We start from the raw sequence: 24,443 nt of genomic DNA on the forward strand, positions 1-24,443 counted from the left end.
TCTCGACCGATAAATGGATGGATGGATGGATGGATTGATGTCTATTTAATGTGTGTTCGCGCAGTGTTCCGTGCTCGTCTTTGTCAGAGTCGATCACGTTTACATGTATAAATGTTTCACGTGCACTTTTCATGTGTTAAATAAAGTGCCGTTTGTACCGCAAAATAGGACTCCGTGCCTCGTCCTTATCTTGCACCCCAGCGTCACATTACCACTTTTTACAAACAAGCACTTGATCTTGGAGAGATCAACAGATGCGCTTGTTTATATTTTTTTACATGCAAATGTGCACTTTTTCCTTTTATTTTCTCCAGTAAGGAAAGACTTTATTTCATATGTATTTGTTTTTTAAATGTGTGAAATGTATGAAAATATATCGAACTTGTTTTCAACATCACACTCTTGTGTACATACAGTAAACTTTAAGAATACTTTAAGGAGTATATTTCAAGTACATAAATAGTAAGCTGTAATATGCCAAGTAAACTAGTGAAATAACCAATGTTTATAACAGTATACTTAACCCATCTGTGCAGTTAGAACCAGAGGTGGGGACTCGAGTCACATGACTTGGACTCGAGTCAGACTCGAGTCATTAATATTAAGACTTTTGACTTGACTTGAAAAAATATTCAGAGACTTAGACTTGACTTGGACTTTTACACCAATAACTTGGGACTTGAATTGGACTTGAACCTGTTTACTTGCAAAGACTTCATTTTTTTACCCCAAATCTAAATTTTAAAACGCATATTAATATTTATAAAGTGCGCCCCATTAATTTCATTTCCGTCCTTCTGACGCAGACCAGTCCTCTGCTTTTCCACACTCTGTACGTGTGTGTGTGCATGAGCTGCAGCACAACCAATCAAATGGGGGGTTGGCGAACGTAATTTTTTACCGGGCGGGGTGTAAAATGGACACAAATTAAGTAATATATCGCGATCGATCGATCGCCAGTGGTTGGTGCCAGAGCGAACTAGTAACTCATTGAATCATAGATGTGGATCAGAGGTAAATAAACTAGATTTTTTTCCGGCGTGAGAAATCGGATGTGTGGCGTGAGAGCGTGTGAAGACGGTCAAATGCGTGTGTCTCACGCTCAATGCGTGAGGGTTGGCAACCCTGGGTTCTGTATCTGAACTCGGGGAAGAGAGCCTCTCTCTGTCACCATCATAATATCCAGTTCTATCTCAGCATGGATTGTGTATTTGAAGACATCTACGTCGAGAAAAAAATATATTGACAAAAGTGGAGCGAGTTTTCAGCTATGGGGACATCATTCATCGTGCACAAATGACATACAGACTTTTGGCCAGCAAATGCAATGCAGAATAGTTTACTGAAATGTCTAAAGTTGCAGATTCCTGTTAATTGTTCAGTTCTTATATTTGTTTGTCTTGTGTCACTCACACATGTTCTCCAAGAAACCAGATAAGAGAAGAGAGGGAAAATGCTGTTATGGTTCGTTGTATTGTACTGTGAAAATATCAGCACTTTTTATTTGAACATGGAGTTCTACTTATGACTTTTTCACATAATATTTATTTCTGGAAAATTGAATATTTTTGCAGCTAAGTTTAACAAATTGAACTGTGCAATAAAGAGGTGTAATTTTAATTTTTTTTATACTTCGTGTTTTCAGTTGCACGTTTTATCAAGATTTGAGGAGAATACAGATTTAAAAAAAGAACGCATGTCTATTATTTACATTTAAAATATACCTGCAACATCGGTAAAAAAAAAAAAAAAGACTCGAAAGGACTTGAAATTCCAAGTTTCAGACTTGGGACTTGACTTGACTGTTGCCTGTCTTGACTCGAGACTTGACTTGACTTTTTACATTTACATTTATGGCATTTAGCAGACGCTCTTATCCAGAGCGACTTACAAAAGTGCTATGTAGTAGCTTGGAATCTCCAAGGAAGAATAGATAGTCCAGAACACAAGGTACTCTAAGCTGGAAAAACCACTAGACGAAAGTCAAATGATACCTAACAATTATACCTGAATATACACATCCCCTGAGGAAAAAGACAGTAAACAATTCCTATAACCCAATTATGCACAATACCTGAGGAAAGAGACGATAAAGTACAATAGACAAAGCATAATTATGCAAAGTGCACTTGAAAGAGGTGGGTCTTCAGTCGGCGTCTGAAGACAGCAAGTGACTCCGATGTTCGGACACACAAGGGAAGTTCATTCCACCACCTTGGAGCCAGGACAGAGAAAAGTCTGGATGCTTGTCTCCCATGTGTCCTGGATGATGGAGGGTCAAGACGAGACATACTTGAGGCGCGGAGGGCTCTAGGTATGCATCTGGGTTTTACCATGGCCATCAAGTAAGGAGGAGCAGGACCATTCTTTGCTTTGTAGGCCAGCACCAGGGTTTTATATTTGATGCGGGCAGCTACCGGAAGCCAGTGGAGGGAGGACAGCAAGGGAGTGACATGGCTGAACTTGGGAAGGTTGAAGACCAACCGAGCTGCAGCGTTCTGGATCAGTTGCAGGGGTTTGATGGCATGCATAGGAAGACCAGCCAGTAGGGAGTTGCAGTAGTCCAGTCTTGAGATAACAAGGGACTGGACAAGGACCTGAGTGGCCTCCCTAGAGAGAAATGGCCGAATCCTCCGAATGTTGTGAAGGGCGAATCTGCATGATCGTGTTGTGTTAGCAACGTGGGCCGTGAAGGAGAGCTGATTGTCGACAACTACACCAAGGCTACGCGCTTCCATGGATGGAGTGATCACGGTGTTCTCGAATGAGATAGAAAGATCACGATGAGGACTGGCTCTTGCAGGGATGTACAGCATCTCTGTCTTGCTTGGGTTAAGCTTTAGGTGGTGAGCTGCCATCCAAGAGGCAATGTCTTTCAGACATGCAGAGATTCAAGCTGAAACCTGTGTGTCAGAGGGTGGGAAGGAAAAGAAGAGCTGGGTGTCATCCGCATAACAGTGATAAGAGAAGCCATGTGCAGATATTGACTCACCCAGAGAGCGGGTATAAAGGGAAAAAAGAAGTGGACCCAGCACTGAGCCTTGTGGAACACCGGTGGAGAGTTTGCATGGCGTGGATGTTGATCCTCCCCATGTTACTTGGTAGGAACGACCCTCCAGGTAGGATGCAAACCATGTCCATGCATTGCCAGTGATACCAAGGCCAGAGAGGATGGACAGGAGGATCTCATGATTGACTGTGTCAAAGGCAGCCGAAAGGTCAAGCAGAATCAGAACTGATGATAGTCCATTTGCTCTAGCCGCATGGAGTTTCTCAGTTACTGCAATGAGTGCAGTTTCCGTAGAATGTGCCGGCTTGAAGCCAGATTGGTTGGGGTCCTGAAGCTGGTTCTGTGAGAGAAAAGAGGATAGCTGGTTGTGTACAGCCCGTTCAAGGATCTTAGAAAGGAATGAGAGGAGACTTGAGTGTCTTTGCTTGAGACTTGACTCGGGACTTGAGGTATAAAGACTTGGACTTACTTGAGACTTGCAAAACACTGACTTGGTCCCACCTCTGGTTAGAACACACACACACACTAGTGATTACTAGGGGGCTGTGGATCACACGTGCCCAGAGCGGTGGGCAGCCCTAGCCCGGTGCCCAGGGAGCAGTTGGGGTTAGGTGCCTTGCTCAAGGGAACCTCAGTCATGGCCTCAGGTCTGGGAATCGAACCCATGACCCTCCGATTACAAGACCAGTTCCCTACCACCAGGCCATATAGATGAGTATACTAGTTTTATACTATAAAGCAGTGGTTCCCAAAGTGGGGGGGCGCGCCCCCTAGGTGGGGCGCGGAGCTATTGCAGGGGGGGGCGCGGAGCTTGGAAGTAAAACGTGCACATGTGTTAGGGATGCACCGATTCCGATATTAATATCTGAAACAATTCTAGATCGGGTATCGGTGACAATGTGACCGATCCATAAAAACAGATCTATTCCGTCTAATTCTATGCTTGTATTGCTTGCTTTTCGGAGTTAGTTCAACCTTAAATATCCACTCTGTCCCGGATAGAAGTGAACCTGGACAGTTAACAGTGAACAGTTAACAGTGAAACGCGAAGCACACAGAGGAGAGGTGAATCACTGACTCGTACTCGCGCTGGTGCTATTCCACTTAGTCCGTTTATTTGCTGGTTGACCAAATTAAACCTGGGCTCCAGCACTACTTGACTGTTCATACATGAACTGGTGAGTTGTCCAAAGCTCATTGAATGCGTTACTTACAGAAATGAAATAATGATAAAATAAAGAGCAGTGGTCTGAGTCAACAATATTCCATACGCGCACTCAACTCGCTCCCTTAAAGAGACAGTACACATATTTCTGGCCGTTACATGCTTTGTGCTCTGCGTGATGTCTGCGCTTGCAAACTAGCCGCATATGAATTGCTGTTTCTCTTATTTCATCTCCTTATTTATTTTAAATTATATTTAGAATTCTTGAACCATTTAAAAGGTTTCTTGCAGTTTATTTTTTTCATGTTTGACCAAAGTTGTGAACCTATTGTTTTTGTAAGTTTCAGGTTCTTTGGTATTATTTATTTTACATTCAATGTTATATTCATAATTACACTGACTGAACAAATGCAAGTTGTGTTGTTTTTACATGTTTTTGTGTGTGTTTAAGTGTGCTATACTGGTACAGAGTTTTCAATAAACTTGTAATTCAGTATGTCTGTGTTTAAAAAAAAATGTTTTAAGTCGATTCAGCACAGTTTTACTCTATCGCCGATACTAAGCCTCAGATATCTAAATCGGTATCGGAAGTGAAAAACGTGAATCGGTACATCCCTAATCAATATGGGGGGGGGGGGGGGGGGGGCGCAAAAATATTCTCATCTACTAAAGGGGGGCACGGCAGAAAAAGTTTGGGAACCACTGCTATAAAGTGAACTTTTGAAAACTTAAAATGAATTTTAAAGTATACTCTGCTCTGTCTAAACTGTCCAACTTATCCTGTCTCATTGCAGGTGCTGTTTAAATGATTGTCATCACTCCGTAAGCAGTTTTCAAATGTTCTCATGGAACTGAAAATTCTTTTGTGTTTGTGTGTATGTGGGTGGGGGGGGTGTGCATGTGCTCAGGTTTCAATTGACAGTAATTGCGTGAAATCAGCTGCTGTTTTGTGTGTGACAGCATGAAAATTCTGTTTGTGTTTGTTAACTGTAAAGTTGTAAAGTAGCTTGAAAGGTTCTTCACTGATCTTCTGATTCTGACATCTGGACCAAAACTATTGGCAGGCCTGCTGTAAATGTGATAAAAGCTCTCATCTAAACTTTTAGTCTTCAGAATTGTTTTCACATACAGCTATAATCCCCATTTGCATACCACCAGAAGCCATTAACATTTTACTGGGAATATCATCTGATGCTTTTGTAATCAATCCAAAAGCACCCTTGCTTATTTGAAGAACCAGAACTATCCATATACTCCAAACGATCTTACACTGAGTCACTCCTCCTCCAAACACCTCTGATAACAATTATTCTGAGCTTTTGTCTCTTTGGTATGATGTCTCTTTGGCATTTTTTTAAAGACAGCTTTAAACCTGCCTAACAAGTTGAATAGGCATCCAAATTTGTGGACCTATTTCAAAATATCAGGAGCAACACCCTCCTCTGGTGTCTGAGTGTAACCTAGCAAGGTGACCCGACCCCAGTCTGGATAATTTCAGTCCTGTGGTTGTTTCATATTTATGTGGTTAATCAAGCTATCTTTATACTCCTCAGATGGGTACCATCAAGGTTTTCTTCCTGAACAGCACCTGTGTGCTGTGCGCTGACAGGTCCAACTCTATCAGACCTGCTGCCACTAAGATGTAACTTTATGTAGCTTTATGCGTCTGATTAATCTGGTGTCAGATATCCTCAGGATCCCTCTTCCTTCAGTGGAAATATTGAGGTGAAAGGCACATATTCATGCAGGGTCTGAGGATCTGATTCAAGAAGGGATTTGGATAAGAAACAGAACACAATATCCCATCTGACCTTTCAGATGATCACTGATGTCCTTTTAATATTGAAATGTGTTGTCTGACCTCTTTCCACGTACTACACTGCTGTGAGTTGAAAAGTGGTACAGATGGTCTTTCCTTTGATAAAAACATCTTTTTACTGGGCCAGTGAAGATGACACTGTTAATGGATATTAGCACATCCTTAGCATGTGAATCTGAATAGTACCTCTGCTGAGTCTGGCTATGTGCCAGTGCTGAATAAAGAGAAAATTTAAGTTTCAGAATTTCAACATAAACTGTTCTGGATGAAAAAAAAAACATGTAACATTTTGTTTTTCAAAACATTTTAACTGATTTATTATGGAATGTCCTTTATAGTGGAAAACAGGGCATTTTTGATGTCATATCCACAGGAGATACCTAACTTTCTAATAACAATCTCTAATAGCTTTAGCTATGCTTTCCAATCTTGTGAACCCTTATAGCTCTGAGTGGTAGTCCTAAAAGAAATATGTTACATTTCACACACTTCACAAATGATTTATCACCACATCCTGCATTTCAGCTTTGTGATGCATCGGTTGCCTCCACCATCTTTGGTAAGTGGACTGAACCATAATTTTGCACATTGCTGTGAGGCTGCACATATCCTTGTTTGCTTGGGGAGCTTTCACCTTGCTTTATGCATCACTTTGCTCATCCACACAAGCTCTACAGGTTTTCTTACAACCATTTCAGCGCCCCCCCCCCCACACACACACACCATTTCTTTAGAATTTTACAGTCTATGGACAATCTGTGAACATCTTTGCCTTGCATTAGGAATACTGTTTATCATTATGGTTCCTGTTGTTGAAAGACCTTTCATGAGCAGGACATCAAGTCATTTGACTGAAGTACCTGTCAGAGAACAGGTGGGATCCCTTTGGGACAGACTTTGGCATTTGAAGCACTGCATCTCCTCCAATTCCCAATATTACATCTCTAAATATGTTTCTGCCTATGTAAACTTCAAAGTCCAAAACCAAGCCATTTGAACTGGGGAGAACAAACACTTTCAAACCTGTTGGGTATGGGTATGGGTATGGGTATGGGTATGGGTATGTGGTATGTTGGGAATGGCTTCCCTGTAACAAACTGACATGCAGAACAAAGGGTTAGTCAAAGGTATCAATTGTTCATATATATTCACACCTCCAACACCATCGTTAAGTTTGTTGACAACACCACCATTGTAAGACTGATAATGGACAACAATGAGTCAGCCTACAGAGAGGAGGTCCAGCATATGACTCTATGGTGCAATAATAATAATAATAATAATAATAATAATAATAATAATAATAATAATAATAATAATAATCTTTATTTGTATAGCACTTTTCATACATGAATGCAACTCAAAGTGCGTTACAGAATAAATTTTAAAAGAAACATTAAAAGGAGGCAAAGATAAAAATACAAAGTAAAATATTAAGAAATTACAGATAGAAGGAAACAACACAATAAAATAATGTAATAAAGTGAATAAAGTAAATGAGATGGAACAGATTTAGGGTTGCTTAACTAAAACGAACATCTAAAAGCAGATATAAACAGGAAGGTTTTGAGACTCTTCTTGAAGCTATGCAGGGATGAAATGCCTCTGAGCTCTTCAGGAAGAGAGTTCCAGAGCTTTGTGTCATAGTGGCTAAAAGCACCCTCGCCAATCTAGAAAATACATTTACATTTACATTTATGGCATTTGGCAGACGCCTTTATCCAGAGCGACTTACATTTTTATCTCATTTTTATACAAGTGAGCAATTGAGGGTTAAGGGCGTTGCTCAGGGGCACCTCAGTCATGGCCTCAAGTCTGGGAATCGAACCCATGACCCTCCGGTCACAAGACCAGTTCCCTAATGGTTCCCTAGTGGTTCCCTAACCACTAGGCCATGACTGCCCTAGAAGTCAATAGAATAATAATCTTGAACAATTTTAATTTCCTAAGGACATTTAGGAAATCTTACCAGAAGAGATTTCAGAGTCACTACTCTCTTTTTTTGCCCCCCCCCCCCATCTTTGGAGGACAACTTTATTTTTATGTAAGAATAAAAAGAAATCAATTCTGTACAATACAGTTTATAGTAATAAAAATAATTGGGGTTAGGTGGACCATACAGTGAAAAGAGGAGGAGAGAAAAGAGGGTCAGTGTTCAGTGTTCATGGTCAGCCACTGGTCAGTGTTGGTCCACACCGTCTCCTCAAAAGCCCTCAATGTCTAAAATACAGTAAAAACTGAGGGACAGACAGTGGTGAGGAGACGGGTGAACCATGGCAGCAGGCCCACCTCATCAACCTCTGGGTAACATGCCTGCGTGTGTGTGTGTGTGTGTGTGTATGTGTGTGTGTGTGTTTGTATGTGTGGGGGGTGGAGGTGGGGTGGGAATACGCAGGTCCAGAAGAAATGGTCCTCTGGAAGAGGTGCCTTACACAATCACCGACTACAACAGCCTAAAATGTTTTGTCCACACACACACACACACGTGTATACACCCTCACACACATACACCCACACACCTTCATCCCATATGTGCAACACACTCACATATATTGGGTTTTTTTTTTCTCCATCTGAGTCAATGAATCCACATAGTTCACACCATCACCCCCCCCCCCCACCTGTCTACCTATAAGTGGCTGCATGTACATAACAAAGGGTGGCCTAATGGGATGCAAATGTCCCCAGAACTGCCCCCTGGTGGAGGCCAGGTAGAAAAAGTGTGGAATGAAAATGCTGGGAGTCCTAGTAATCGGCTTTTGGGAATCACCAGTAGATTACTGTTTGAAGACCTGAGAGACCTGACTGGAACATATCTAACCATCATTTCACTGAGGTAAAGAGGAGCAAGACCATGAAGACATTTAAAAACTATCATTAGAACCTTAAAATCTATTCTAAAGCTGACAGGTTACCAGTGCAGTGAGTGGAGTGCAGGTGTAATATGATCTCTCTTTCTCCTGCGGGTCAGAACCCTTGCAGCAGCGTTCTGAACTTGCTTCTTCTTCTTTCAGCAATTCCCGTTTAGGGGTCGCCACAGCGGATCAAACTCCTCCATCTGGCTTAGACAACAGCACCAGTGGTGGTCGTGGTTAACCTGGGCCTCGACCGATCCGCTATGGAATTTCTATTTATGATCCGCATCATTTGATTTGGCGCAGTTTTTGCACCGGATGCCCTTCCTGACGCAACCTTCCCTATTTATCCGGGCTTGGGACCGGCACTAAAATACACTGGTGTGTGGACCCTAGTGGCTAGGTTCAAGCGTTCTGAACTCGCTGTAGGTGAGAAATAGAGATCTTTGGAAGAGCAGATAGAACAGCTTTACAATAATCTAGCCTTGATGTGATAAATGCATGGACAAGTTTTTCACTGTCAGCAGGAGAGAGCATATCTCGGACCTTAGCGATGTTTTGGAGGTGAAAATAAGCTGTCTTGCGTGTAGCCATGATGTGTGATTTGAAGATGAGCTCATTATCAAAGGTGACACCCAGGTTCTTAACACATTGTCTGGCTTTCAGATTCATTTGATTTAAATAAGTCTGGACATCATTCCTTTGTGAATCACTGCCAAGAACAAGAACCTCTGTCTTCTCTTTATTTAATTGCAGAAAATTGTCAGACATCCATGTCTGTATATCATCTATGCAGTCAAACAGTGAGCAAATAGATTTTAGGGCCTTAGGTTCTAGAGAAATGTAAAGTTGAGTGTCATCTGCATATTGATGATAACTAATACCATGTTTATTAATGATATGTGGTAACAGAAGCATATATAGGTTGAATAGTAATGGCCAAAGAATTGATAATAATAATCAATCAATCAATCAAAGTTTATTTGTATAGCGCTTTTAACAACTCAAGTTGTCGCAAAGCAGCTTTACAGGATTTACAAGGTTAACAATACTATGGGTCCAGAACCCTAATGAGCAAGCCAAAGGCGACAGTGGCGAGGAAAAACTCCCTAATAATGTGAATATGAACCCCAGAAAAACCAAAGAACTGATTATGGATTTCAGAAGATCCACACCCACTGATCCTGCGGCTCTCTACATCATTGGAGAGGAGGTGGAGAGCTTCAAGTTCCTGTTTGTGCACATCTCTGCTAACCTCACATGGGCTTCCAACACCTAACATCAAATGGTTAAGGCACAACAAAGACTGTACTTCCTCAGAAAGATAAAACATTACTGTCTCCCTCAACACTTGCTAGTGAACTTTTACAGAACCACCACAGAAAGTCTCCTGGCCTACTGCTGCATGGCTTTGTTCATCAGATGTACAGCATGAGATATGAGGGACCTGCAGCGAGTGGTGGAGGAGGTGGAACCCCCCCCTCCTCCCCATGACATTTACTCCTGCCGTCTCCACATTTGCATAGCAAATGACTCACCCCTGGTCACTACTTGTTTCCCCCATTTGCCTCTAACAAAAGGAACAACTGAAGTCAACCAAATACTGAAGTACAGTTTCTTTGCCCAAGATGTGAACGCTCACACAGCAATACCTCAGTAATGTACTTAATTGTTAAGCTTCCATGTTTGAACCCAAACTGGATTGTGAGAGGTGTGAGCGTCTTGCACTACTTCTACTTCACTACTACCTCCTCTGCATTCATCTCATCTTCTCCTGAAATTACAGCCTCTGTTTCTCTGTTCCCAGTCATATGAAAGCTCAAAATCTGACTCTCCTTCCACAGTCCTTAGAAAGATTTTCTCTGCCTCAGTCAAATTCCTGTCACCTGTGATATCATTAATTTAATATAAAAACATACAGTAAGTCCTAATGAAAAATAGTATGCTGTTAGTAGTAATTAGTAGAGTAATAAGTAAGAATAATAGGTAAGAGTTATGCAATATAGTCACAGAGCAACCAGTCATGTCAGGGTGGGACCCATGTGTGTTGATGAAGCTGCTGTTGAAGGTAAAAACAAGGTTGTTTTGAAATGTTTTCTTCAGAAAAAACTCTGGACTCTTGTCAGAAGTGTTTTGAAGATGTGATGTCCAGGGTGTGAGGGGTCAGTTAAGTTCTTGCCTGATTGCCTCAGTGTTCTGGTGGCATGCAGGTCTTGGAGGGATGGGATTGCAGCCAATCACCAATCACTCTCCAATCACCCACCAATCACCCTCCAATCACCCACCAATCACCCTCCTCTCATATGTAAAAATGAACTAAACAGTAAATGCTTTTCAGGAGATGATGGCTCTTTAGATTCTTGCTCATTTGTATGAGTGGAATATTTTTCAGATTGTTTTCTAGCATAAGGGTACTAACTTTAGCTACTCAGGAGAGAGGACAGACATGAGTAGAAAGGACAGACAGGACAGGGGGCTTCAGGGACCCCCCCTCCCCAGACAAGCTCTCTGCAGCCACCCTCCTCCCCCTATGCAAAAAACAAACAATGGGTATTTTTCTTTAACTTGCTACATTCTCTCTGAACTAATCACAAAAATAGATTTGTGTATAGCTATTTCTTTACTTATTTCTTAGTGCAGACTGCGTTGGGCAGCTCAGGAGTGTCTAATCCTTTCTGCTAAAAAGAGAAGTAGCTATCTTTTAGTGCAATTTTAACACTTTTACAAGTTTAACATTTTGTGTATTTTACATTGACTAAGCCGACATCTGTAAGAAAACATATAATGCATGTAATGTTTTCTGATTTTAAAAAATCAACTGCACGTGGTAATGCAACATCTGGTAGCTCCTCCACCTCATGTCAGAGCCCAGTTTCTACTTGCTGTGCTTTCCCTACACATGAGAAAGCAACTAAAGGTGTGAACGTCCGTAGATCCTCCAGAAATCTTTCTTCTATCTTACTGATTTAAAATGTCCTGCTTAGTTTGCAGTCTGTGTCACCAGGGCAAAAGCAAGATTTTTTTTGTGGCTATTGATAGAGAGTACTAAAGCGTTCAGACTCATTTTAATTAAATACATAAGTAAAGTATATTATTCAATACTTACAAGTATCCTGAGCTCTGACTCACATTCACTTTTCGAGCCTCTCCCCGAAATTGCAGAAATCAAAGCATTGACAGGAAAAGAATCCCATAGAAAAAAAACCCACAATGCAGTACAATATATACCATATTGGTTGTGAAATGCTGTGAAATGGATCAAGCAGAACCGGACACAGTTACGGGGCCATGAAACAATGCCAAGATATTGGACACAGACTGAGGAAGACCGTAAAGATTCCCTCATTGAGCGTCTGAAGGGAGATGGCCCAGAGACCAAGGAACCATTCATGTTTCAATCTGAATATGGAGATGACATGGAATTGTTTTTGGAAGCATGTGTTGACAGTCAGGGTCTCCGTGTCAATGCCATGTTTGATACACATTGTATTTTGTCATTTATTTAAAAAGTAAAAAAAAGAACCTTGATATTATTGATGGTGTGCCTGTTAGGGTGGTGAGGGGGTTGCTTGCCGTTTTGTAAATTTAATGGCCTGTTTAATTAAATATACTGCAAACATACTCGAGGTTATAAAGATGGGTGAGAAAAAAACTGTAAAGATGCACTTGCAGTTTTCCTGCTAATGTGCAAACGTAAGTCTAAAGGAAGAACAGCATATTGCATTTATGAATATGACTTTGGCTTTCGTTTTATTTAATATTAGGTAGTTTAAGAGTGTCATATAATGGGCTTTTCCATTAACAAATAGCTGCTCAAGATATGCAGCTTTCCTGTAAAACAAAAGTCTTAATGAATTGGCAAGGGTAACAAGGGTGTTATATAATATATATATATATATATATATATATATATATATATATATATATATATAAATATATATATATATATATATATATATATATATATATATATATATATATATATATATATATATATATATATATACGAAAACCACAACTTTTTATTATAAAATTTTTAATAATGAAATTTTTTTTTAATTATTTTATTATTAACTTTAAATATTATTTAAAGTTTTTAATCGTTTTAAACCTTAACATGATCTGGGTGCATCTCCAGCACCAGCTCACCAACCAGTGAGCTCACAGTAGCACTAATACACTAGTGTCTTTACTGCCTAAACCTGTTTACTGTAGAAAAATTGAAATATAGAGGAAAGTTGTCTTTTTTGCTTTTAAGCACAATACGTTCATCTGCTTTCCAAAATTAAATTAATGTCCTGGCCCAGTGGATAGTTAGCTAGTTAGCTAGCTGTTTTTAATCTGTATTTTTAGCCTCGAGTTCCATTAATCTAGTCTCTGCTAATATTATAGTTATTTTATAAAATATAAAAAAAAATTAATCGACACATAGATAAATAGATAAACATAAGTGTGAAGCATAATATTCTTTATGGAAATCTGAATCGTAACTCCATACAAGGACACCCGTTTCCGGCCCCACGCTTGAGTTACGTCACTTCCTGCCCCATTGTGGAGCTGCGTCACTTCCTGCCCCAGCGTGGAGCTGCCAGTCTGCTGCCAGACTCTTGGAGAGAACCGGTATTCCGCTCCCATTTAACTAAACTAAACACTAAAACCGAATAGTAAAAACGGGTTGTAAAAAAATATTTTTCTGCGTAATTTGTACAATTTTATATTTCCACGTTTATGGTGTTCAACAATCGCGTCGGACAACTTCGCGTCTCTAGATCGGATACTCATCTTAGGACCGTTTGCGTCTCGTCAACAAGTTGAGTGTTTTTTGAAGAGCGAGATGGTTTTGTTTTTGGAGACTGCATGTGAGGATATTTGAGGTGAAACGCGCTTTTCTAAATCTGCTCAGCTAGCTTTTACCAGCTAACTTTCTCCACTGCTAGCTAACTAACTACTAGCTACTGCCCGCTGTTTTATTGGGTACGCTAATTTGGTAAGTACATTGTTTATTCACCACAACATTTCACTGCTATTTTCTGCATCATATGTATTTAGTGTCTTCGTGGTTTAAGCAACAGGAGGTAACCCATGTAAAAATAAATCATTTTTGCTACCCCTCGTTAGCTAGCTAAAATAACGGCTAGATTCTGTAAAAAGTAACGTTTGGCTCCACCTATTCTCAAGAATTTATCGCGGTTAATTCAAATAAACCAATCAGAGCGAAGAGCGCCAGGCGCCCCGCCAATCGCGTCACGGCTCATTATGGCGATCTAAGCGCGTTTTCAGTGATCAGACCACACGGAGCAACAAACAGAATTAATGGAAGAAATATGCACGTGAAGAGCACACTGCAGCACCAAAGAAGGATAAACGTCGGAGTTTTTCCTCCAATAAATAAAGCCTCCAACACGGACGGATTCAGTGAAACAGCCACACTCTTCTGATCAGGTAACCGTTTGATTTACTCTGATTTTTTTTGCAGAAAAAACGAACCACAAAGATTATCTTTTAATATGAGAGAGATCGATGGCAATCGCGTGTTTTATTTTACTGTATTGCAATTTTCTGAACTTTTGCTTTTTATTTCCATTGTTGTGAAATGCGCGGGCCGTCGTGTTGGTTTGGTATTTGGGTCTTTTTGCAGTTAACCGTATGTTCTCACAAGTGGTTTACTTCTTTACTTCTTCAGCCAGTCATTAAAGTTTCTTTAGTCAAACTAATTATCTAAGCACTGGAATAGACGTACAGTAGTCATGTTACCGAGTGTTAATGTAGATTACTTCATATCTAAATATTTAGTTGAGCTTGTTTGCTGTTTGAGGGCGTGGGACGCGCGCGCGTCCGGAAGGTAAACATTGTTTTGGCTGGCATGTTGAATAGCGTTTTACTCTTGATAACAAGTAGCCAGCTGAATTAGGTGTGTTTGAATAATACATAATGCTTGGTAAGGAGAAACTGACCTGTTTATTTAGTAATTAATAAACTCAAAATAGACTAAATAATAAACAGAAATGGCATCGGTAAACCAAGGCATAAGTGCAAATAATATTGTAAATTGTATAAAAAAAGAAGGCGCCGTCTTGAGTACGCACAACTTGAGTAGAAAATTGTCTATTAACAGCATCAATACTCTTGAGTGCTGTACTCATCAGTGCTCTTGAAAAAGTGTAAACCAAAGCTAAAAAAAATCAGTGCAAATATTGTAAACTATTTAAAAGCAAAATGTCTTTACTCCCCAATCCCCTCCACTCTTTGCTGCTCCATTATTATCTACACAGTCCCTTCATTCTCAACTGGTTGCCCTGCCTGCAGTCCGAGCATGATGGGGAGATTCTTTTTTACAAAGACGAGCATTTCAATATGCTCCTGTGTTCTTCTACAGTGAGTGAGACTGCACTAAAAAACCTTTCACTCTCAACGCTGGTGCAAGAGGCATTGAGGAACTTGGCTACTAATGCTGCCAGGGTGGGTAGTCGAGCCTGATTCTCTCCAGTAGTGAAAAGGATTGTTCTTACGCCCAAGTGGAGACTCACTGAGGTAGCTCTCCAACTGAATCAGTGTCTCTGGGTGATCTGCTGGTCAGCTACTGCTGTGCAGCGCTCCTCTAGTATCTCATGAAAGCAGCTGCCCAGGCTGATGGTTGAGCTTCCAGCCTCCATTCCTGGTATTTGTCTTGCTGGCTCAGCCTGTCGAGTGCAGCCATACAGGACAATCACCTTTTCTGTATGTGTGTGTGTGTGTATGTATGTGTATGTATGTAGAGTGCAACTTGTGATCTTATTTTTTTCTTCAATGGATACTTGACCCTGGCTTTTTTTCTCTGGAATATGCACAGTGACTTCCGACACTCCTGGACACTTTTTTGGAAACCTTTTCACTTTTGAGTTTTTTGGTTGCTCTGTGCCACTTAGCTATGGCACATGTGGTGAATCACTGTTATACTTCTCATCACCAACCGCAGCTGTGTGTGTGTGTGTGTGTGTGTGTGTGTGTGTGTGTGTGTGTGTGTGTGTGTGTGTGTGTGTGTGTGTGAGAGAGAGAACTGCCTTTGGCTGAATGTATGTAAGAGTGAGCTATGTATAATTAATGTGTAATGATGTGTGTAATGTGTTGTGTATTTTGTATTTATATATGTATGTTACTGGACCTCTTGTTTTCCCCCTCTGGATTAATAAATGATTCTCTACTCTACCTTCTCCAGAGGGCCTGGTTTTCTGTTCTCGTTCTCATTTTTATCACCTCTACCTTTTATCACCTCTACCTGCCTCCTTTGCCTGATCCAGGTTGGTAGCATTAGTGAAGAACATTGAAATTTGGATATAATGTAAAAATGTATTAATTGTTTTATATTGTTTCAGCCAGGCTCCACATATTAATGTTCGATTAAGAGTAACACACAAAATTGATCACTAATGATTAACAGTGATGTTAATTTCCTCACCCATCAGATAGCTGAAGAAAAATAAGAATAATAACAGTATAATAAATTCCCATCACCATAAATCTATAAAACAGGCTACTGAAATACTGACAAAGAATTAAATACCAGCTGTACAGTAAAATATTTTCAATATTGTACTAAAGCGTATAACGTGCTCAAATAATAAAAAGCCACTTGTCTTTGTAGCATGGATCTAGTATTGTTGCCACAGCTAATACTAGCTTAGTATATACTACTTAATACTAATATACTAAGCTGTCGATCATCATCTTCGTACTGCTCCATCTGGTCTTAACATCCTGTTGCAAACGCTTCGGTTCAACATTCACCTTTTTCTCAACATCCTCGAGTTCCGAGTAGGCCTTGGGGGGTGTTTGAAGTGGGTCACAGTTTTTTTCCCGTTGGCGATGGCCTCGCTTACAGCTCGATGTGCCAATAGACTGTGTTGGACAACGAGCTGTAAGATGTGCACAAAACATCCCAGGCTGGGCACTCCAAACTGATCCATTGCCTTTTTCATATTAGCCGCGTTATCTCTTAAAATGACATGGACCTTCTTTTTGTCAATCTTCCAAGCACGTAGCATATGTTCCATGGCGTCTGTGTTTGCATTCGCTGTGTGCGAGCCTTTTTTTGTCTTCGGTTGTCTTTATAAACTCTTTATACTTTTTATAGTGGTATTTTGTAAGGTTGCAACGGTATGAGATTTTCACGGTATGATAACCGTCTCAGAAAATACCGCGGTATCACGGTATCACAGTTAGTTTGTATATTATTAAAAGATACACTGACCCTTCAAGAAATTACAATAAGTTTTTTTTTTTGTTCAATTAACTATTTATTGTAGAAACCTGGAACTATTGTACACAAAATGTCTCCTTTAAAAAAATAAGCTGTACACAGGTTTATACAAATACTGCAAAATTAGAGAAACCTAAATCATGGATTTCAGTACAATTATTTAAATGTAAATTATTTAATATCTGATAAACTGAGCCTGGGTCAGTGTCTAATCCAGTGGTTCCCAAAATGGGGGGCGCGCCCCCTAGGTGGGGCGCGGAGCTATTGCAGGGGGGGCGCGGAGCTTGAAAGTAAAACGTGCACATGTGTCAATATTAGGGATGCACCGATTCCAATATTAATATCTGAAAAAATTCTAGATCGGGTATCGGGGACAATGTGACCGATCCATAAAAACATATCTATTCAGTCTAATCCTATGCTTGTATTGCTTGCTTTTTGGTGTTAGTTCAACCTTAATACTCGCGCTGGTGGTATTCCACTTAGTCCGTTTATTTGCTGGTTTACCAAAATAAACCTGGGCTCCAGCAATACTTCATTGTTCATACATGAACTGGTGAGTTGTCCAAAGCTCATTTAATGCATTACTTACAGAAATAAAATAAAGAGCAGTGGTCTGACTCGGTCTACGGTAGAAAGCTAAATAAAACAACAATATTCCATACGCGCGCTCAACTCGCTCCCTTAAAGAGACAGTACACATATTTCTGGCCGTTACATGCTTTGTGCTCTGCGTGATGTCTGCACTTGCAAACTAGCTGCATATGCACGGACATAATTTTGGGGGGGGGGGGAACGGGGGGGACATGTCCCCCCCACTTTTTCAAAAGCCGGCTTTGGTCCCCCCCAGTTTTTACAGTTAAAACCAAATATTTAAATAGCGACAAATCTATGTCCCCCCACTTTTGAAATCAAAATTACGTCCATGTGCATATGTATTGCTGATTCTCTTATTTCATCTCCTTATTTATTTTAAATTATATTTAGAATTCTTGAACAATTTAAAAGGTTTCTTGCAGTTTATTTTTTTCATGTTTGACCAAAGTTGTGAACCTATTGTTTTTGTAAGTTTTCAACACATCCCTAGTAAAGGGGGGGGGGGGGGATGGCGCAAAAATATTCTCATCTACTAAAGGGGGGCACGGCAGAAAAAGTTTGGGAACCACTGGTCTAATCAACAACTGTTGTAAACGTCCGTTTTACTGCCAAGTTGGAATATAACCAGATACTGCAGAAAGAGAGTATTTATTTCTGACATGATCCTCACAATAGAGATTTCTATTTTAAGGCTTTCACACAGAGTCTGGTTTTAACATATGAAAAACAGGCACGTTAGAATTTGAAAGTGAACGCATGTAAATTAATGGCGTCTTTTACATCCAGTGAAAGCAAGGACCATAAAAAGCTAGATTTATACTTTCACTAGTGACCGTAGCGCGCGACTCCGCACAGTTCTTTTGTATTACGTTAACAAATACGAGCCTCTTGTAATTCCAGGACGAAACATGAGAGAACGTGAAGACGTTAAGATTGGGTGTTTTGAAAATAAACAACCATTAAATAATGTGATGAAAAAGCGAATTATTTCGAGTATAAATATTTAACTTAATTAAGTTTAAGGTGCTGTGAAATATTGAAACAGACCTTTAAACAGACCCTCGCGCACGGGCGGAGCCACCGCGATTGCATCATTTTCGCTGCTGATTTTAGTTTAGCTTTTTTTTGTTAAAAAATGTGTTAAGTTTGATACACTTTCTGCCATTCTCTCCGCTGTGTGCTGAGCAGCTGAACCGGAGCGGAGTTGCGCATGCGCGGGTCAGTTTCTCTGCTGGCTTGTCTTTTACCGGTAATAAGCAAACGCACACGGTATGATAACCATGCATTTTAATACCGTGGTATACCGTGAAACCGGTTACCGCTGCAACCCTAGTATTATGCCAAATGTTTGATTAAATTTGTTGTATTATAAGTTCTTACAACTTATGCCACAATAAAGTTAAACGTGGTGGTAATGTTGCACTCTACCTCTCCATCTTTGTCGTCCTTTAATCTAAAATAATCCCACACAACTGACATGTTTACTAATTACTTCAAATTGACTTAATGGTTAGGAGATACCACTGAACTAAATTGGGGAGATGCTAGCATTGTGACATTGATTGTGCATCTTTAAAAACCCAGAATAAGTAACAATGATGGGGAGTGAGTGCTCGCTCTCTCACACTCTCTCTCTCTCAAAATTCATTCAAATTCAAATGGCTTTATTGGCATGAATTGTAAAAAAACAACTGTTGCCAAAGCAATAATATAAATTTTATATATATATATATATATATATATATATATATATATATATATATATATATATATATAGGGCCTGAAATTCATTTTTCAAAATGAGTGGGAATTCCCCCCTTAAATGTGTCACATAAGGGGGATTTATTGCAATTCCCGCAATCCCGCACTGAAATTCAGGCCTTGATATATATATATATATATATATATATATATATATATATATATATATATATATATATGTTATTACATACATGTACATAAATTCTTGTAGTGATACAGCCAAATCAAAATAAAAGACAATACATATATAGTAAAGTTAAAATTAATACGTGTTTATGTACAGTACTGTGAATCATGTATTTACAGAGGTACCAGTAGGTGGGCTCTGTTCTCTGAGGGTGTGACAGTTGTGTATATATTTAGCTGACAGGTGAACACATTCTGGAGTTTCTCCCAAATACACACCCATCAGATCTCCAGGTGACCCCAGTGTGTCCCCCAGTGAGGAGAGAATGGTGTTTACTGAGTGGAGGAACTCCAGTCTGAGGTGTGTGTACCTGGAGCATGAGGAGAGAAAGTGCTGCTCTGTTTCAATGTGTCCTGAGCTGCAGTGCTGACACACTCTCTCCTCTCTGGGCTTCCAGTGCTGCTTCTGGCGCCCTCTCTCTATCTCTCTCTCTCTTTCTCTCTCTCTATCTCCATCTCTCTCTCTCTCTACCTCTCTCTACCTCCAGGCTGTGGGCACTTAGTCTGGACGTCTGGACATTGTTAGTCCAGGGGAATACAATGACCGACACAGGGGAGTAAAACTGAGGGGAATATATACACTGAAACAGGGAGGAGGAATGAGACGCAGGTGGGAACAATGAGGACAGGGGCGTGGCAGACAGAGGGAGAAACCATGGGAACGGGGAAACTAGGCGGGACCAGGGAGAAGGGAGGAGCTGGACGAGACAGCTGAACTCCTTCATAATCCATATTTAAAAGCTGTTCTGTGGCTTTTAATTGTTGACGGGGAGGGGGGGCGGGGTTAGCGAACATAAATAAATAAATAAATAAATAAATTTTATCTCTGACTTTAAACTTTATCTCAGTTCAAAGTTTAAACTTATAAACTTTATCTCAGACCCTCGCCGCTTGCGTGCGCTGCAGTGACTTCGCGGGCTACCGTTGCATTGTGGGGAATGTAGTGTTTGTGGGTGCAAAACACCATCGGGCGGCTGTGGCCTGCGGGCCGGTTCTAATAGTAATTAAATATCATCCAGGGGGCCATAGATAATCAATTCGCGGGTCGGATCTAGACAGTTTATCCCCGTTTTCATGTAGTGTACCGGAATACTGCTTTTCCCGATCTTTTTGCCGTTATTTTCGTCGCTCATGCTGCTTTCAGTCTGCTCCTCTTGAACGTATATACGGAGGTAAGGCGGGAGTTTGTCGACGTCACATCAAGACGACAACAGTGATTGGTCAAATTTGCGGGAAAGTTGCGGTGATTGGCTGAAGTTGCAACACCGCCCTGAATTCGCGGGGTTTGCTTGAAGTTGCGTTGAAGTTGCAAATCGCAACATCGCAACTTTCTGGAGGGTCTGTTTAAAATCTGTGAACTCCTGTTCTAGAGTAGACAGTCCTTCTTTTATTGCCCTGATGCTGCTGGTGAGTTTAGGTGAGAGATCCAGTGGCTGTGGTGTTTTAGGGCTTGTAAGAAAGTCCTTTGTGGTGTTTTCTGTGAGGCCGTGTTTTTTTGTTTTTGTTGTGATATATTGTGATATATATTTACAGTTAGAATGGGAGATGTGCATTCAGCATCTTCATATGTGGTTATTTATCTGCCTTTGCTTATTCAATTTCTCTTAATGTTATAGAATGTCTCACACATCACTGAATGCCAGTCACAAGGATGGTTGGTGAAGAAAAGCAGGTTACACATTATCTTGCGGTTGTCTTTTGTAGTGAAGTCTGCCACTAGCCTAGAGTTTCTGGGTTGTCGGGCAAGACTTTTGTTTTGAATTGTTTCCTGGCTTTTAGCGTTTTGACTTGCTGTGGATATGGCACCTCGCAGCCATCCAGGTGTAGCGAATGTCCGTTGGGACCGGGGGAAACCGTTTTTTCCATTTTTGGGTGATGTTGTCTTAACCGTTTATCTATCTGTTGTCAGTTGTATGTATCGGCACCGTTATTTGTTTGTTTTTTTGTTGTTTTGTTGTGTTGGCTAACTAACAAGTGTCCGGTCGCTGCTAATTTGTTGACATTAGAGACGCAGAGCCGTTGCTCTGCCATACCGGTGTGCTGCTGAAGTTCCACTCGGTTTCGGCTGTAGTTAAAAAGAAACTTTCGAATTTTGTTCTCGGAAGCTGCTCTAGTGTTTCTTCTATCCTTTTATCTCATCGATAGATTATATTTAAAATTTCTCTAGGTGAAGATACCTTGAATCAGAATCAGGTTTATTGGCCAAGTGTGTTCGCACACAAGGAATTTGTTTCCGGCTGTTCGTGTCTTCCGCGTTCAGAGTTCACAGATATTTTACATATAACTTACAATACACAATAAACAAGAGTATACATGGTATACATAGTCAAAGGACATTACAGTGTGCTTTAAAGTGGTCATGTAACAATGTGAAAACAGTATACATAATAACTAGTGCAACAATAGCAGTGTAAACATGGATGATCATGAATAAGGTGCAATAATGCAGTGATGTTAGAATAGGAGTGATGATAGTTGTTTATGGTGTATGTGATCAGGGTGTCTGGTGATCAGCTGTTGATGAAGGTGATGGCCTGACGGTCTTAGTGGACAGAGTTCTGTAGCGTCTGCCAGATCGGAGGAGCTGAAACATGTGGTGACCCGGGTGTGAGGAGTCTGTGATTATTTTCTCTGCCCGTTTCCTGGTTCTTGAGCAGTACAAGTCCTGGATGGAGGGCAGAGTGAGGGGCAGCAGTGCTGGGGGGTGTCTCCTGAAGTCCACTCTCATCTCTACAGTCTTCAGCGTGTTCAGCTCCAGGTTGTTCTGACTGCACCAGAACATCAGTCGTTGGGCTTCCTGTCTGTATGCAGACTCGTCATCCTGTAGTGATGACTGTAGTGTCGTCAGCAAACTTCAGTAGTTTAACAGACGGGTCGTTAGATGTGCAGTCATTGGTGTAGAGAGAGAAGAGAAGTGGGGAGAGCACACATCCCTGAGGAGCACCAGTGCTGGTAGACTGTGTGGAGGACATGACTTTTCCCAGCTGCACCTGCTGTTTCCTGTCTGTCAGGAAGCTGGTGATCCACTGACATGGCAGGATAGACATTGAGCTGGGAGAGTTTGGTGGAAAGAATGCCTGGGATGATGGTGTTGAACGCCGAGCTGAAATCAAGAAACAGAATTCTTGCGTACGCTCCTGAGCCGTCCAGATGTTGCAGGAGGAAATGCAGACCCATGTTAATTGCATCATCCACTGACCTGTTTGCGCGGTAGGCAAACTGCAGGGGGTCCAACAGTAGGGGTGGGAGTCGTTTACTATCTCTCTAAGTGTCTTTCACATTTACTAAGTGTCTTTCACATTTAATTAACAAAAATGAAGTGCTTTGGTAAAATAAAAAGATTTTTGTTGTGTTACCAAAATTCTTGAGCTTCATTTTGCGAGCTGTCAGGGCTGGCTCGGATGCAGTTCCCCCAGCCGCTGCTAGGGGCACCAGAGTTGGTCCCAGACTAAACCGGCGTAACCGTACACAGCCAGGTCTCTGCTTTCTCTGTGGTTGCTTCTCGTTTAATGGTGTCTTGCCACCTCTCTCTTTTATGATTTCTTTTTACTTATTCGAGTATCTCTCCTGTGTCGCTTCCTGACTCATCTCAAGTTTTCCCAATCCTGTATTTCTTCCTATCCGTTTTGCCTTTATTTTTGGGAAGGGTTTTATTTTGCTGCTGCGTTTTTTTGCCAGTTACTTCTGCTGGCGTCCTTCATTTCATTTTCGCGTTGCATTTATCTGTGCTGTTTTTTAGTTACTGTTATTTTGTTTCTTCCTCCCGTCTCACTACGGTTGAGTGTTATTTTTCACGCGTTGTATTTTCTGTGTTTTTTTTGTTTCTATTTACTCCGTGCCCTCACGGTTTTTGTTTCTATTCTTATGCGTGTTGAGTTTTCCGTGTTGTTTTGTTTGTTCGTTCTGGGTCGCTATGCGTGTTTCCCTCTCGCTAATGCATTTGACGAGTGTCAAACGTCTTGATCTTGCGAGCCAGTGCTTGGGTCCACCCTTCTCTATATTATTTCACTTGGGTCCACCCTTCTCTATATTATTTCTCACCCATCTCGATATTAACGCTCCCGTGCTCACCGCGTTACACAAGCCTTTCACACAAGCTACATTGTGTCTAGTTCGGTCTTCCCCGGCATTCGGTAAATACCAAAATGAACCCATATTTTTGCCTTAAATGAAGACGGGACAGGTTGAATATCTCTTTCCTCCATTTGTTTTGAACCTTTTCCGCGCATGAGTGTGTCCCAGAACATGCTGCGTAAAGTCTCGCGTAATTTTGTAATTGCGTAGCGCGAGACTTCACCACGACTTAGAATCGATTTTGGGACATTTAAAATCGATTCTGAATCGTAGTAAATGAGAATCAATTTTTGATATATGAATCGATTTTTTGGCACACCTCTATCCAACAGGTGTCCTGTGACATCTTTCAGGTGGGCCAGCACCAGTCGTTCAAAGGACTTCATGACCACAGATGTTAGAGCAACGGGCCTGTAGTCATTCAGTCCTGTGATGGAGGGTTTCTTGGGGACTGAGATGATGGTGGAGCGTTTGAAGCAGGAGGGAACTTCACACAACTCCAATGATCTGTTAAATATCTTTGTGAAGATTGGAGCCAATTGTTCAGTGCAGATCTTAGGGCAGGAAGGTGAGACACCATCTGGGCCAGGTGCCTTCCTGGTCTTTTGTTTCAGGATCAGTCGGCTAAGGTCTGCTTCACATATTGTGAGTACAGCTTGAGTGGTGATGGGGGGGAGAGATGGAGTGGGTATTGTAGGTGGTGGGATGAATGTAGATGGTGCTGTAGGGGTGTGAAGAGG

The sequence above is a fragment of the Brachyhypopomus gauderio genome, unplaced genomic scaffold, assembly GCF_052324685.1.
Source record: "Brachyhypopomus gauderio isolate BG-103 unplaced genomic scaffold, BGAUD_0.2 sc63, whole genome shotgun sequence".
Classification (NCBI taxonomy): domain Eukaryota; kingdom Metazoa; phylum Chordata; class Actinopteri; order Gymnotiformes; family Hypopomidae; genus Brachyhypopomus; species Brachyhypopomus gauderio.